The sequence below is a fragment of the Schistocerca cancellata genome, chromosome 2, assembly GCF_023864275.1.
Source record: "Schistocerca cancellata isolate TAMUIC-IGC-003103 chromosome 2, iqSchCanc2.1, whole genome shotgun sequence".
Lineage (NCBI taxonomy): Eukaryota > Metazoa > Arthropoda > Insecta > Orthoptera > Acrididae > Schistocerca > Schistocerca cancellata.
Window position 1 is genome coordinate 257337283 of NC_064627.1, and position 14718 is coordinate 257352000.

Sequence of the window (14718 nt, forward strand, 5' to 3'; positions counted from 1 at the left end):
CAACGTGACCAAAACTTGAAATATTACTCGACAGATAGACCTCTGCATTCTGTCTAATCTCTGACGTCTTTAACAGACGACTTAGTTTCGAACAAAAGGTATTGATTGCTGTGATTATACGGATTTGAGAAACTCTTTTGGTGGTACATTCTGCGCTATATTTGTGCGGCTGCGCCTGGCGCACGTCTAACGGGTGCAGAAATCATGCCTGCGTACTGTGGCAACGTGGATGCGACAACTACATCAACTGTAAGTCCTCTAATAGAACAAACGAGGAGCATCAAATCAAGTGTCAGGATGGCCGAGCGGTCTAAGGCGCCAGACTCAAGGAAAAACCTTGGCTGCAGTAGCAGCTAGAGCCTTCTGGTCCTCGAATGAGGGCGTGGGTTCGAATCCCACTCCTGACACAGATTTTGTCGCTTCTCTAGAGCACCCTGCGTAGCATTGAGATCCATTGTAAAGTGCAACAGCACGATACTGGCCGTGTTCTCCTAAGTGAAATCAAAAATTTGCATCAAACACAAGCGCACCTACGGCACCAAACTGTTTCTTCGGTAGTGTGAGCTACAAACAGAGAGTGTTGGTTGTAAATACGACGTTCCCCTCGTGAGGTTACTTCCGCGCCAAAGAGCCGCAAACACGTCAAAAGGGACACTTGTGGTATGGAAACGACTCTTATCTGGAGATGCAGAGTGCTAACGACAGTGTGAGGAAACAGTGCAGGCTGACCAGTACATCATCTGTACAATAACAGTCGCTGATGAAATACACAGAACTCGAAATAAATTCATATACTCAAAATATTACTGTATGGAGATTACAACGTGACCAAAACTTGAAATATTACTCGACAGATAGACCTCTGCATTCTGTCTAATCTCTGACGTCTTTAACAGACGACTTAGTTTCGAACAAAAGGTATTGATTGCTGTGATTATACGGATTTGAGAAACTCTTTTGGTGGTACATTCTGCGCTATATTTGTGCGGCTGCGCCTGGCGCACGTCTAACGGGTGCAGAAATCATGCCTGCGTACTGTGGCAACGTGGATGCGACAACTACATCAACTGTAAGTCCTCTAATAGAACAAACGAGGAGCATCAAATCAAGTGTCAGGATGGCCGAGCGGTCTAAGGCGCCAGACTCAAGGAAAAACCTTGGCTGCAGTAGCAGCTAGAGCCTTCTGGTCCTCGAATGAGGGCGTGGGTTCGAATCCCACTCCTGACACAGATTTTGTCGCTTCTCTAGAGCACCCTGCGTAGCATTGAGATCCTTTGTAAAGTGCAACAGCACGATACTGGCCGTGTTCTCCTAAGTGAAATCAAAAATTTGCATCAAACACAAGCGCACCTACGACACCAAACTGTTTCTTCGGTAGTGTGAGCTACAAACAGAGAGTGTTGGTTGTAAATACGACGTTCCCCTCGTGAGGTTACTTCCGCGCCAAAGAGCCGCAAACACGTCAAAAGGGACACTTGTGGTATGGAAACGACTCTTATCTGGAGATGCAGAGTGCTAACGACAGTGTGAGGAAACAGTGCAGGCTGACCAGTACATCATCTGTACAATAACAGTCGCTGATGAAATACACAGAACTCGAAATAAATTCATATACTCAAAATATTACTGTATGGAGATTACAACGTGACCAAAACTTGAAATATTACTCGACAGATAGACCTCTGCATTCTGTCTAATCTCTGACGTCTTTAACAGACGACTTAGTTTCGAACAAAAGGTATTGATTGCTGTGATTATACGGATTTGAGAAACTCTTTTGGTGGTACATTCTGCGCTATATTTGTGCGGCTGCGCCTGGCGCACGTCTAACGGGTGCAGAAATCATGCCTGCGTACTGTGGCAACGTGGATGCGACAACTACATCAACTGTAAGTCCTCTAATAGAACAAACGAGGAGCATCAAATCAAGTGTCAGGATGGCCGAGCGGTCTAAGGCGCCAGACTCAAGGAAAAACCTTGGCTGCAGTAGCAGCTAGAGCCTTCTGGTCCTCGAATGAGGGCGTGGGTTCGAATCCCACTCCTGACACAGATTTTGTCGCTTCTCTAGAGCACCCTGCGTAGCATTGAGATCCTTTGTAAAGTGCAACAGCACGATACTGGCCGTGTTCTCCTAAGTGAAATCAAAAATTTGCATCAAACACAAGCGCACCTACGGCACCAAACTGTTTCTTCGGTAGTGTGAGCTACAAACAGAGAGTGTTGGTTGTAAATACGACGTTCCCCTCGTGAGGTTACTTCCGCGCCAAAGAGCCGCAAACACGTCAAAAGGGACACTTGTGGTATGGAAACGACTCTTATCTGGAGATGCAGAGTGCTAACGACAGTGTGAGGAAACAGTGCAGGCTGACCAGTACATGATCTGTACAATAACAGTCGCTGATGAAATACACAGAACTCGAAATAAATTCATATACTCAAAATATTACTGTATGGAGATTACAACGTGACCAAAACTTGAAATATTACTCGACAGATAGACCTCTGCATTCTGTCTAATCTCTGACGTCTTTAACAGACGACTTAGTTTCGAACAAAAGGTATTGATTGCTGTGATTATACGGATTTGAGAAACTCTTTTGGTGGTACATTCTGCGCTATATTTGTGCGGCTGCGCCTGGCGCACGTCTAACGGGTGCAGAAATCATGCCTGCGTACTGTGGCAACGTGGATGCGACAACTACATCAACAGTAAGTCCTCTAATAGAACAAACGAGGAGCATCAAATCAAGTGTCAGGATGGCCGAGCGGTCTAAGGCGCCAGACTCAAGGAAAAACCTTGGCTGCAGTAGCAGCTAGAGCCTTCTGGTCCTCGAATGAGGGCGTGGGTTCGAATCCCACTCCTGACACAGATTTTGTCGCTTCTCTAGAGCACCCTGCGTAGCATTGAGATCCTTTGTAAAGTGCAACAGCACGATACTGGCCGTGTTCTCCTAAGTGAAATCAAAAATTTGCATCAAACACAAGCGCACCTACGGCACCAAACTGTTTCTTCGGTAGTGTGAGCTACAAACAGAGAGTGTTGGTTGTAAATACGACGTTCCCCTCGTGAGGTTACTTCCGCGCCAAAGAGCCGCAAACACGTCAAAAGGGACACTTGTGGTATGGAAACGACTCTTATCTGGAGATGCAGAGTGCTAACGACAGTGTGAGGAAACAGTGCAGGCTGACCAGTACATCATCTGTACAATAACAGTCGCTGATGAAATACACAGAACTCGAAATAAATTCATATACTCAAAATATTACTGTATGGAGATTACAACGTGACCAAAACTTGAAATATTACTCGACAGATAGACCTCTGCATTCTGTCTAATCTCTGACGTCTTTAACAGACGACTTAGTTTCGAACAAAAGGTATTGATTGCTGTGATTATACGGATTTGAGAAACTCTTTTGGTGGTACATTCTGCGCTATATTTGTGCGGCTGCGCCTGGCGCACGTCTAACGGGTGCAGAAATCATGCCTGCGTACTGTGGCAACGTGGATGCGACAACTACATCAACTGTAAGTCCTCTAATAGAACAAACGAGGAGCATCAAATCAAGTGTCAGGATGGCCGAGCGGTCTAAGGCGCCAGACTCAAGGAAAAACCTTGGCTGCAGTAGCAGCTAGAGCCTTCTGGTCCTCGAATGAGGGCGTGGGTTCGAATCCCACTCCTGACACAGATTTTGTCGCTTCTCTAGAGCACCCTGCGTAGCATTGAGATCCTTTGTAAAGTGCAACAGCACGATACTGGCCGTGTTCTCCTAAGTGAAATCAAAAATTTGCATCAAACACAAGCGCACCTACGGCACCAAACTGTTTCTTCGGTAGTGTGAGCTACAAACAGAGAGTGTTGGTTGTAAATACGACGTTCCCCTCGTGAGGTTACTTCCGCGCCAAAGAGCCGCAAACACGTCAAAAGGGACACTTGTGGTATGGAAACGACTCTTATCTGGAGATGCAGAGTGCTAACGACAGTGTGAGGAAACAGTGCAGGCTGACCAGTACATCATCTGTACAATAACAGTCGCTGATGAAATACACAGAACTCGAAATAAATTCATATACTCAAAATATTACTGTATGGAGATTACAACGTGACCAAAACTTGAAATATTACTCGACAGATAGACCTCCGCATTCTGTCTAATCTCTGACGTCTTTAACAGACGACTTAGTTTCGAACAAAAGGTATTGATTGCTGTGATTATACGGATTTGAGAAACTCTTTTGGTGGTACATTCTGCACTATATTTGTGCGGCTGCGCCTGGCGCACGTCTAACGGGTGCAGAAATCATGCCTGCGTACTGTGGCAACGTGGATGCGACAACTACATCAACTGTAAGTCCTCTAATAGAACAAACGAGGAGCATCAAATCAAGTGTCAGGATGGCCGAGCGGTCTAAGGCGCCAGACTCAAGGAAAAACCTTGGCTGCAGTAGCAGCTAGAGCCTTCTGGTCCTCAAATGAGGGCGTGGGTTCGAATCCCACTCCTGACACAGATTTTGTCGCTTCTCTAGAGCACCCTGCGTAGCATTGAGATCCTTTGTAAAGTGCAACAGCACGATACTGGCCGTGTTCTCCTAAGTGAAATCAAAAATTTGCATCAAACACAAGCGCACCTACGGCACCAAACTGTTTCTTCGGTAGTGTGAGCTACAAACAGAGAGTGTTGGTTGTAAATACGACGTTCCCCTCGTGAGGTTACTTCCGCGCCAAAGAGCCGCAAACACGTCAAAAGGGACACTTGTGGTATGGAAACGACTCTTATCTGGAGATGCAGAGTGCTAACGACAGTGTGAGGAAACAGTGCAGGCTGACCAGTACATCATCTGTACAATAACAGTCGCTGATGAAATACACAGAACTCGAAATAAATTCATATACTCAAAATATTACTGTATGGAGATTACAACGTGACCAAAACTTGAAATATTACTCGACAGATAGACCTCTGCATTCTGTCTAATCTCTGACGTCTTTAACAGACGACTTAGTTTCGAACAAAAGGTATTGATTGCTGTGATTATACGGATTTGAGAAACTCTTTTGGTGGTACATTCTGCGCTATATTTGTGCGGCTGCGCCTGGCGCACGTCTAACGGGTGCAGAAATCATGCCTGCGTACTGTGGCAACGTGGATGCGACAACTACATCAACTGTAAGTCCTCTAATAGAACAAACGAGGAGCATCAAATCAAGTGTGAGGATGGCCGAGCGGTCTAAGGCGCCAGACTCAAGGAAAAACCTTGGCTGCAGTAGCAGCTAGAGCCTTCTGGTCCTCGAATGAGGGCGTGGGTTCGAATCCCACTCCTGACACAGATTTTGTCGCTTCTCTAGAGCACCCTGCGTAGCATTGAGATCCTTTGTAAAGTGCAACAGCACGATACTGGCCGTGTTCTCCTAAGTGAAATCAAAAATTTGCATCAAACACAAGCGCACCTACGGCACCAAACTGTTTCTTCGGTAGTGTGAGCTACAAACAGAGAGTGTTGGTTGTAAATACGACGTTCCCCTCGTGAGGTTACTTCCGCGCCAAAGAGCCGCAAACACGTCAAAAGGGACACTTGTGGTATGGAAACGACTCTTATCTGGAGATGCAGAGTGCTAACGACAGTGTGAGGAAACAGTGCAGGCTGACCAGTACATCATCTGTACAATAACAGTCGCTGATGAAATACACAGAACTCGAAATAAATTCATATACTCAAAATATTACTGTATGGAGATTACAACGTGACCAAAACTTGAAATATTACTCGACAGATAGACCTCCGCATTCTGTCTAATCTCTGACGTCTTTAACAGACGACTTAGTTTCGAACAAAAGGTATTGATTGCTGTGATTATACGGATTTGAGAAACTCTTTTGGTGGTACATTCTGCGCTATATTTGTGCGGCTGCGCCTGGCGCACGTCTAACGGGTGCAGAAATCATGCCTGCGTACTGTGGCAACGTGGATGCGACAACTACATCAACTGTAAGTCCTCTAATAGAACAAACGAGGAGCATCAAATCAAGTGTCAGGATGGCCGAGCGGTCTAAGGCGCCAGACTCAAGGAAAAACCTTGGCTGCAGTAGCAGCTAGAGCCTTCTGGTCCTCGAATGAGGGCGTGGGTTCGAATCCCACTCCTGATACAGATTTTGTCGCTTCTCTAGAGCACCCTGCGTAGCATTGAGATCCTTTGTAAAGTGCAACAGCACGATACTGGCCGTGTTCTCCTAAGTGAAATCAAAAATTTGCATCAAACACAAGCGCACCTACGGCACCAAACTGTTTCTTCGGTAGTGTGAGCTACAAACAGAGAGTGTTGGTTGTAAATACGACGTTCCCCTCGTGAGGTTACTTTCGCGCCAAAGAGCCGCAAACACATCAAAAGGGACACTTGTGGTATGGAAACGACTCTTATCTGGAGATGCAGAGTGCTAACGACAGTGTGAGGAAACAGTGCAGGCTGACCAGTACATCATCTGTACAATAACAGTCGCTGATGAAATACACAGAACTCGAAATAAATTCATATACTCAAAATATTACTGTATGGAGATTACAACGTGACCAAAACTTGAAATATTACTCGACAGATAGACCTCTGCATTCTGTCTAATCTCTGACGTCTTTAACAGACGACTTAGTTTCGAACAAAAGGTATTGATTGCTGTGATTATACGGATTTGAGAAACTCTTTTGGTGGTACATTCTGCGCTATATTTGTGCGGCTGCGCCTGGCGCACGTCTAACGGGTGCAGAAATCATGCCTGCGTACTGTGGCAACGTGGATGCGACTACATCAACTGTAAGTCCTCTAATAGAACAAACGAGGAGCATCAAATCAAGTGTCAGGATGGCCGAGCGGTCTAAGGCGCCAGACTCAAGGAAAAACCTTGGCTGCAGTAGCAGCTAGAGCCTTCTGGTCCTCGAATGAGGGCGTGGGTTCGAATCCCACTCCTGACACAGATTTTGTCGCTTCTCTAGAGCACCCTGCGTAGCATTGAGATCCTTTGTAAAGTGCAACAGCACGATACTGGCCGTGTTCTCCTAAGTGAAATCAAAAATTTGCATCAAACACAAGCGCACCTACGGCACCAAACTGTTTCTTCGGTAGTGTGAGCTACAAACAGAGAGTGTTGGTTGTAAATACGACGTTCCCCTCGTGAGGTTACTTCCGCGCCAAAGAGCCGCAAACACGTCAAAAGGGACACTTGTGGTATGGAAACGACTCTTATCTGGAGATGCAGAGTGCTAACGACAGTGTGAGGAAACAGTGCAGGCTGACCAGTACATCATCTGTACAATAACAGTCGCTGATGAAATACACAGAACTCGAAATAAATTCATATACTCAAAATATTACTGTATGGAGATTACAACGTGACCAAAACTTGAAATATTACTCGACAGATAGACCTCTGCATTCTGTCTAATCTCTGACGTCTTTAACAGACGACTTAGTTTCGAACAAAAGGTATTGATTGCTGTGATTATACGGATTTGAGAAACTCTTTTGGTGGTACATTCTGCGCTATATTTGTGCGGCTGCGCCTGGCGCACGTCTAACGGGTGCAGAAATCATGCCTGCGTACTGTGGCAACGTGGATGCGACAACTACATCAACTGTAAGTCCTCTAATAGAACAAACGAGGAGCATCAAATCAAGTGTCAGGATGGCCGAGCGGTCTAAGGCGCCAGACTCAAGGAAAAACCTTGGCTGCAGTAGCAGCTAGAGCTTTCTGGTCCTCGAATGAGGGCGTGGGTTCGAATCCCACTCCTGACACAGATTTTGTCGCTTCTCTAGAGCACCCTGCGTAGCATTGAGATCCTTTGTAAAGTGCAACAGCACGATACTGGCCGTGTTCTCCTAAGTGAAATCAAAAATTTGCATCAAACACAAGCGCACCTACGGCACCAAACTGTTTCTTCGGTAGTGTGAGCTACAAACAGAGAGTGTTGGTTGTAAATACGACGTTCCCCTCGTGAGGTTACTTCCGCGCCAAAGAGCCGCAAACACGTCAAAAGGGACACTTGTGGTATGGAAACGACTCTTATCTGGAGATGCAGAGTGCTAACGACAGTGTGAGGAAACAGTGCAGGCTGACCAGTACATCATCTGTACAATAACAGTCGCTGATGAAATACACAGAACTCGAAATAAATTCATATACTCAAAATATTACTGTATGGAGATTACAACGTGACCAAAACTTGAAATATTACTCGACAGATAGACCTCTGCATTCTGTCTAATCTCTGACGTCTTTAACAGACGACTTAGTTTCGAACAAAAGGTATTGATTGCTGTGATTATACGGATTTGAGAAACTCTTTTGGTGGTACATTCTGCGCTATATTTGTGCGGCTGCGCCTGGCGCACGTCTAACGGGTGCAGAAATCATGCCTGCGTACTGTGGCAACGTGGATGCGACAACTACATCAACTGTAAGTCCTCTAATAGAACAAACGAGGAGCATCAAATCAAGTGTCAGGATGGCCGAGCGGTCTAAGGCACCAGACTCAAGGAAAAACCTTGGCTGCAGTAGCAGCTAGAGCCTTCTGGTCCTCGAATGAGGGCGTGGGTTCGAATCCCACTCCTGACACAGATTTTGTCGCTTCTCTAGAGCACCCTGCGTAGCATTGAGATCCTTTGTAAAGTGCAACAGCACGATACTGGCCGTGTTCTCCTAAGTGAAATCAAAAATTTGCATCAAACACAAGCGCACCTACGGCACCAAACTGTTTCTTCGGTAGTGTGAGCTACAAACAGAGTGTTGGTTGTAAATACGACGTTCCCCTCGTGAGGTTACTTCCGCGCCAAAGAGCCGCAAACACGTCAAAAGGGACACTTGTGGTATGGAAACGACTCTTATCTGGAGATGCAGAGTGCTAACGACAGTGTGAGGAAACAGTGCAGGCTGACCAGTACATCATCTGTACAATAACAGTCGCTGATGAAATACACAGAACTCGAAATAAATTCATATACTCAAAATATTACTGTATGGAGATTACAACGTGACCAAAACTTGAAATATTACTCGACAGATAGACCTCCGCATTCTGTCTAATCTCTGACGTCTTTAACAGACGACTTAGTTTCGAACAAAAGGTATTGATTGCTGTGATTATACGGATTTGAGAAACTCTTTTGGTGGTACATTCTGCGCTATATTTGTGCGGCTGCGCCTGGCGCACGTCTAACGGGTGCAGAAATCATGCCTGCGTACTGTGGCAACGTGGATGCGACAACTACATCAACTGTAAGTCCTCTAATAGAACAAACGAGGAGCATCAAATCAAGTGTGAGGATGGCCGAGCGGTCTAAGGCGCCAGACTCAAGGAAAAACCTTGGCTGCAGTAGCAGCTAGAGCCTTCTGGTCCTCGAATGAGGGCGTGGGTTCGAATCCCACTCCTGACACAGATTTTGTCGCTTCTCTAGAGCACCCTGCGTAGCATTGAGATCCTTTGTAAAGTGCAACAGCACGATACTGGCCGTGTTCTCCTAAGTGAAATCAAAAATTTGCATCAAACACAAGCGCACCTACGGCACCAAACTGTTTCTTCGGTAGTGTGAGCTACAAACAGAGAGTGTTGGTTGTAAATACGACGTTCCCCTCGTGAGGTTACTTCCGCGCCAAAGAGCCGCAAACACGTCAAAAGGGACACTTGTGGTATGGAAACGACTCTTATCTGGAGATGCAGAGTGCTAACGACAGTGTGAGGAAACAGTGCAGGCTGACCAGTACATCATCTGTACAATAACAGTCGCTGATGAAATACACAGAACTCGAAATAAATTCATATACTCAAAATATTACTGTATGGAGATTACAACGTGACCAAAACTTGAAATATTACTCGACAGATAGACCTCTGCATTCTGTCTAATCTCTGACGTCTTTAACAGACGACTTAGTTTCGAACAAAAGGTATTGATTGCTGTGATTATACGGATTTGAGAAACTCTTTTGGTGGTACATTCTGCGCTATATTTGTGCGGCTGCGCCTGGCGCACGTCTAACGGGTGCAGAAATCATGCCTGCGTACTGTGGCAACGTGGATGCGACAACTACATCAACTGTAAGTCCTCTAATAGAACAAACGAGGAGCATCAAATCAAGTGTCAGGATGGCCGAGCGGTCTAAGGCACCAGACTCAAGGAAAAACCTTGGCTGCAGTAGCAGCTAGAGCCTTCTGGTCCTCGAATGAGGGCGTGGGTTCGAATCCCACTCCTGACACAGATTTTGTCGCTTCTCTAGAGCACCCTGCGTAGCATTGAGATCCTTTGTAAAGTGCAACAGCACGATACTGGCCGTGTTCTCCTAAGTGAAATCAAAAATTTGCATCAAACACAAGCGCACCTACGGCACCAAACTGTTTCTTCGGTAGTGTGAGCTACAAACAGAGTGTTGGTTGTAAATACGACGTTCCCCTCGTGAGGTTACTTCCGCGCCAAAGAGCCGCAAACACGTCAAAAGGGACACTTGTGGTATGGAAACGACTCTTATCTGGAGATGCAGAGTGCTAACGACAGTGTGAGGAAACAGTGCAGGCTGACCAGTACATCATCTGTACAATAACAGTCGCTGATGAAATACACAGAACTCGAAATAAATTCATATACTCAAAATATTACTGTATGGAGATTACAACGTGACCAAAACTTGAAATATTACTCGACAGATAGACCTCCGCATTCTGTCTAATCTCTGACGTCTTTAACAGACGACTTAGTTTCGAACAAAAGGTATTGATTGCTGTGATTATACGGATTTGAGAAACTCTTTTGGTGGTACATTCTGCGCTATATTTGTGCGGCTGCGCCTGGCGCACGTCTAACGGGTGCAGAAATCATGCCTGCGTACTGTGGCAACGTGGATGCGACAACTACATCAACTGTAAGTCCTCTAATAGAACAAACGAGGAGCATCAAATCAAGTGTGAGGATGGCCGAGCGGTCTAAGGCGCCAGACTCAAGGAAAAACCTTGGCTGCAGTAGCAGCTAGAGCCTTCTGGTCCTCGAATGAGGGCGTGGGTTCGAATCCCACTCCTGACACAGATTTTGTCGCTTCTCTAGAGCACCCTGCGTAGCATTGAGATCCTTTGTAAAGTGCAACAGCACGATACTGGCCGTGTTCTCCTAAGTGAAATCAAAAATTTGCATCAAACACAAGCGCACCTACGGCACCAAACTGTTTCTTCGATAGTGTGAGATACAAACAGAGAGTGTTGGTTGTAAATACGACGTTCCCCTCGTGAGGTTACTTCCGCGCCAAAGAGCCGCAAACACGTCAAAAGGGACACTTGTGGTATGGAAACGACTCTTATCTGGAGATGCAGAGTGCTAACGACAGTGTGAGGAAACAGTGCAGGCTGACCAGTACATCATCTGTACAATAACAGTCGCTGATGAAATACACAGAACTCGAAATAAATTCATATACTCAAAATATTACTGTATGGAGATTACAACGTGACCAAAACTTGAAATATTACTCGACAGATAGACCTCTGCATTCTGTCTAATCTCTGACGTCTTTAACAGACGACTTAGTTTCGAACAAAAGGTATTGATTGCTGTGATTATACGGATTTGAGAAACTCTTTTGGTGGTACATTCTGCGCTATATTTGTGCGGCTGCGCCTGGCGCACGTCTAACGGGTGCAGAAATCATGCCTGCGTACTGTGGCAACGTGGATGCGACAACTACATCAACTGTAAGTCCTCTAATAGAACAAACGAGGAGCATCAAATCAAGTGTGAGGATGGCCGAGCGGTCTAAGGCGCCAGACTCAAGGAAAAACCTTGGCTGCAGTAGCAGCTAGAGCCTTCTGGTCCTCGAATGAGGGCGTGGGTTCGAATCCCACTCCTGACACAGATTTTGTCGCTTCTCTAGAGCACCCTGCGTAGCATTGAGATCCTTTGTAAAGTGCAACAGCACGATACTGGCCGTGTTCTCCTAAGTGAAATCAAAAATTTGCATCAAACACAAGCGCACCTACGGCACCAAACTGTTTCTTCGGTAGTGTGAGCTACAAACAGAGAGTGTTGGTTGTAAATACGACGTTCCCCTCGTGAGGTTACTTCCGCGCCAAAGAGCCGCAAACACGTCAAAAGGGACACTTGTGGTATGGAAACGACTCTTATCTGGAGATGCAGAGTGCTAACGACAGTGTGAGGAAACAGTGCAGGCTGACCAGTACATCATCTGTACAATAACAGTCGCTGATGAAATACACAGAACTCGAAATAAATTCATATACTCAAAATATTACTGTATGGAGATTACAACGTGACCAAAACTTGAAATATTACTCGACAGATAGACCTCTGCATTCTGTCTAATCTCTGACGTCTTTAACAGACGACTTAGTTTCGAACAAAAGGTATTGATTGCTGTGATTATACGGATTTGAGAAACTCTTTTGGTGGTACATTCTGCGCTATATTTGTGCGGCTGCGCCTGGCGCACGTCTAACGGGTGCAGAAATCATGCCTGCGTACTGTGGCAACGTGGATGCGACAACTACATCAACTGTAAGTCCTCTAATAGAACAAACGAGGAGCATCAAATCAAGTGTCAGGATGGCCGAGCGGTCTAAGGCGCCAGACTCAAGGAAAAACCTTGGCTGCAGTAGCAGCTAGAGCCTTCTGGTCCTCGAATGAGGGCGTGGGTTCGAATCCCACTCCTGACACAGATTTTGTCGCTTCTCTAGAGCACCCTGCGTAGCATTGAGATCCTTTGTAAAGTGCAACAGCACGATACTGGCCGTGTTCTCCTAAGTGAAATCAAAAATTTGCATCAAACACAAGCGCACCTACGGCACCAAACTGTTTCTTCGGTAGTGTGAGCTACAAACAGAGAGTGTTGGTTGTAAATACGACGTTCCCCTCGTGAGGTTACTTCCGCGCCAAAGAGCCGCAAACACGTCAAAAGGGACACTTGTGGTATGGAAACGACTCTTATCTGGAGATGCAGAGTGCTAACGACAGTGTGAGGAAACAGTGCAGGCTGACCAGTACATCATCTGTACAATAACAGTCGCTGATGAAATACACAGAACTCGAAATAAATTCATATACTCAAAATATTACTGTATGGAGATTACAACGTGACCAAAACTTGAAATATTACTCGACAGATAGACCTCTGCATTCTGTCTAATCTCTGACGTCTTTAACAGACGACTTAGTTTCGAACAAAAGGTATTGATTGCTGTGATTATACGGATTTGAGAAACTCTTTTGGTGGTACATTCTGCGCTATATTTGTGCGGCTGCGCCTGGCGCACGTCTAACGGGTGCAGAAATCATGCCTGCGTACTGTGGCAACGTGGATGCGACAACTACATCAACTGTAAGTCCTCTAATAGAACAAACGAGGAGCATCAAATCAAGTGTCAGGATGGCCGAGCGGTCTAAGGCGCCAGACTCAAGGAAAAACCTTGGCTGCAGTAGCAGCTAGAGCCTTCTGGTCCTCGAATGAGGGCGTGGGTTCGAATCCCACTCCTGACACAGATTTTGTCGCTTCTCTAGAGCACCCTGCGTAGCATTGAGATCCTTTGTAAAGTGCAACAGCACGATACTGGCCGTGTTCTCCTAAGTGAAATCAAAAATTTGCATCAAACACAAGCGCACCTACGGCACCAAACTGTTTCTTCGGTAGTGTGAGCTACAAACAGAGAGTGTTGGTTGTAAATACGACGTTCCCCTCGTGAGGTTACTTCCGCGCCAAAGAGCCGCAAACACGTCAAAAGGGACACTTGTGGTATGGAAACGACTCTTATCTGGAGATGCAGAGTGCTAACGACAGTGTGAGGAAACAGTGCAGGCTGACCAGTACATCATCTGTACAATAACAGTCGCTGATGAAATACACAGAACTCGAAATAAATTCATATACTCAAAATATTACTGTATGGAGATTACAACGTGACCAAAACTTGAAATATTACTCGACAGATAGACCTCTGCATTCTGTCTAATCTCTGACGTCTTTAACAGACGACTTAGTTTCGAACAAAAGGTATTGATTGCTGTGATTATACGGATTTGAGAAACTCTTTTGGTGGTACATTCTGCGCTATATTTGTGCGGCTGCGCCTGGCGCACGTCTAACGGGTGCAGAAATCATGCCTGCGTACTGTGGCAACGTGGATGCGACAACTACATCAACTGTAAGTCCTCTAATAGAACAAACGAGGAGCATCAAATCAAGTGTCAGGATGGCCGAGCGGTCTAAGGCGCCAGACTCAAGGAAAAACCTTGGCTGCAGTAGCAGCTAGAGCCTTCTGGTCCTCGAATGAGGGCGTGGGTTCGAATCCCACTCCTGACACAGATTTTGTCGCTTCTCTAGAGCACCCTGCGTAGCATTGAGATCCTTTGTAAAGTGCAACAGCACGATACTGGCCGTGTTCTCCTAAGTGAAATCAAAAATTTGCATCAAACACAAGCGCACCTACGGCACCAAACTGTTTCTTCGGTAGTGTGAGCTACAAACAGAGAGTGTTGGTTGTAAATACGACGTTCCCCTCGTGAGGTTACTTCCGCGCCAAAGAGCCGCAAACACGTCAAAAGGGACACTTGTGGTATGGAAACGACTCTTATCTGGAGATGCAGAGTGCTAACGACAGTGTGAGGAAACAGTGCAGGCTGACCAGTACATCATCTGTACAATAACAGTCGCTGATGAAATACACAGAACTCGAAATAA

General features: G+C 45.9%; 18 non-coding genes across 18 annotated transcripts; all 18 read left to right on the forward strand.

Annotated features, from left to right (window-relative positions):
• The first annotated feature begins 291 nt into the window (after nucleotides 1-291).
• Nucleotides 292-407, forward strand: Trnal-caa (transfer RNA leucine (anticodon CAA)). The gene is made up of 2 exons: nucleotides 292-329; nucleotides 362-407. It is a non-coding gene; the product is annotated as a tRNA-Leu (tRNA).
• Nucleotides 408-1111: 704 nt separating this feature from the next.
• On the forward strand, nucleotides 1112-1227 carry Trnal-caa (transfer RNA leucine (anticodon CAA)). Its single transcript has 2 exons — nucleotides 1112-1149; nucleotides 1182-1227. It is a non-coding gene; the product is annotated as a tRNA-Leu (tRNA).
• A 704-nt stretch (nucleotides 1228-1931) lies between these two features.
• On the forward strand, nucleotides 1932-2047 carry Trnal-caa (transfer RNA leucine (anticodon CAA)). The gene is made up of 2 exons: nucleotides 1932-1969; nucleotides 2002-2047. It is a non-coding gene; the product is annotated as a tRNA-Leu (tRNA).
• A 704-nt stretch (nucleotides 2048-2751) lies between these two features.
• Nucleotides 2752-2867, forward strand: Trnal-caa (transfer RNA leucine (anticodon CAA)). The gene is made up of 2 exons: nucleotides 2752-2789; nucleotides 2822-2867. It is a non-coding gene; the product is annotated as a tRNA-Leu (tRNA).
• Nucleotides 2868-3571: 704 nt separating this feature from the next.
• Nucleotides 3572-3687, forward strand: Trnal-caa (transfer RNA leucine (anticodon CAA)). Its single transcript has 2 exons — nucleotides 3572-3609; nucleotides 3642-3687. It is a non-coding gene; the product is annotated as a tRNA-Leu (tRNA).
• Nucleotides 3688-4391: 704 nt separating this feature from the next.
• Trnal-caa (transfer RNA leucine (anticodon CAA)) lies at nucleotides 4392-4507 on the forward strand. The gene is made up of 2 exons: nucleotides 4392-4429; nucleotides 4462-4507. It is a non-coding gene; the product is annotated as a tRNA-Leu (tRNA).
• Nucleotides 4508-5211: 704 nt separating this feature from the next.
• Nucleotides 5212-5327, forward strand: Trnal-caa (transfer RNA leucine (anticodon CAA)). Its single transcript has 2 exons — nucleotides 5212-5249; nucleotides 5282-5327. It is a non-coding gene; the product is annotated as a tRNA-Leu (tRNA).
• Nucleotides 5328-6031: 704 nt separating this feature from the next.
• Nucleotides 6032-6147, forward strand: Trnal-caa (transfer RNA leucine (anticodon CAA)). Its single transcript has 2 exons — nucleotides 6032-6069; nucleotides 6102-6147. It is a non-coding gene; the product is annotated as a tRNA-Leu (tRNA).
• A 701-nt stretch (nucleotides 6148-6848) lies between these two features.
• Trnal-caa (transfer RNA leucine (anticodon CAA)) lies at nucleotides 6849-6964 on the forward strand. The gene is made up of 2 exons: nucleotides 6849-6886; nucleotides 6919-6964. It is a non-coding gene; the product is annotated as a tRNA-Leu (tRNA).
• A 704-nt stretch (nucleotides 6965-7668) lies between these two features.
• Nucleotides 7669-7784, forward strand: Trnal-caa (transfer RNA leucine (anticodon CAA)). Its single transcript has 2 exons — nucleotides 7669-7706; nucleotides 7739-7784. It is a non-coding gene; the product is annotated as a tRNA-Leu (tRNA).
• A 704-nt stretch (nucleotides 7785-8488) lies between these two features.
• On the forward strand, nucleotides 8489-8604 carry Trnal-caa (transfer RNA leucine (anticodon CAA)). The gene is made up of 2 exons: nucleotides 8489-8526; nucleotides 8559-8604. It is a non-coding gene; the product is annotated as a tRNA-Leu (tRNA).
• Nucleotides 8605-9306: 702 nt separating this feature from the next.
• Trnal-caa (transfer RNA leucine (anticodon CAA)) lies at nucleotides 9307-9422 on the forward strand. The gene is made up of 2 exons: nucleotides 9307-9344; nucleotides 9377-9422. It is a non-coding gene; the product is annotated as a tRNA-Leu (tRNA).
• Nucleotides 9423-10126: 704 nt separating this feature from the next.
• Nucleotides 10127-10242, forward strand: Trnal-caa (transfer RNA leucine (anticodon CAA)). The gene is made up of 2 exons: nucleotides 10127-10164; nucleotides 10197-10242. It is a non-coding gene; the product is annotated as a tRNA-Leu (tRNA).
• Nucleotides 10243-10944: 702 nt separating this feature from the next.
• Trnal-caa (transfer RNA leucine (anticodon CAA)) lies at nucleotides 10945-11060 on the forward strand. Its single transcript has 2 exons — nucleotides 10945-10982; nucleotides 11015-11060. It is a non-coding gene; the product is annotated as a tRNA-Leu (tRNA).
• A 704-nt stretch (nucleotides 11061-11764) lies between these two features.
• On the forward strand, nucleotides 11765-11880 carry Trnal-caa (transfer RNA leucine (anticodon CAA)). Its single transcript has 2 exons — nucleotides 11765-11802; nucleotides 11835-11880. It is a non-coding gene; the product is annotated as a tRNA-Leu (tRNA).
• Nucleotides 11881-12584: 704 nt separating this feature from the next.
• On the forward strand, nucleotides 12585-12700 carry Trnal-caa (transfer RNA leucine (anticodon CAA)). Its single transcript has 2 exons — nucleotides 12585-12622; nucleotides 12655-12700. It is a non-coding gene; the product is annotated as a tRNA-Leu (tRNA).
• Nucleotides 12701-13404: 704 nt separating this feature from the next.
• On the forward strand, nucleotides 13405-13520 carry Trnal-caa (transfer RNA leucine (anticodon CAA)). The gene is made up of 2 exons: nucleotides 13405-13442; nucleotides 13475-13520. It is a non-coding gene; the product is annotated as a tRNA-Leu (tRNA).
• Nucleotides 13521-14224: 704 nt separating this feature from the next.
• Nucleotides 14225-14340, forward strand: Trnal-caa (transfer RNA leucine (anticodon CAA)). The gene is made up of 2 exons: nucleotides 14225-14262; nucleotides 14295-14340. It is a non-coding gene; the product is annotated as a tRNA-Leu (tRNA).
• The last annotated feature ends 378 nt before the right edge of the window (nucleotides 14341-14718 follow it).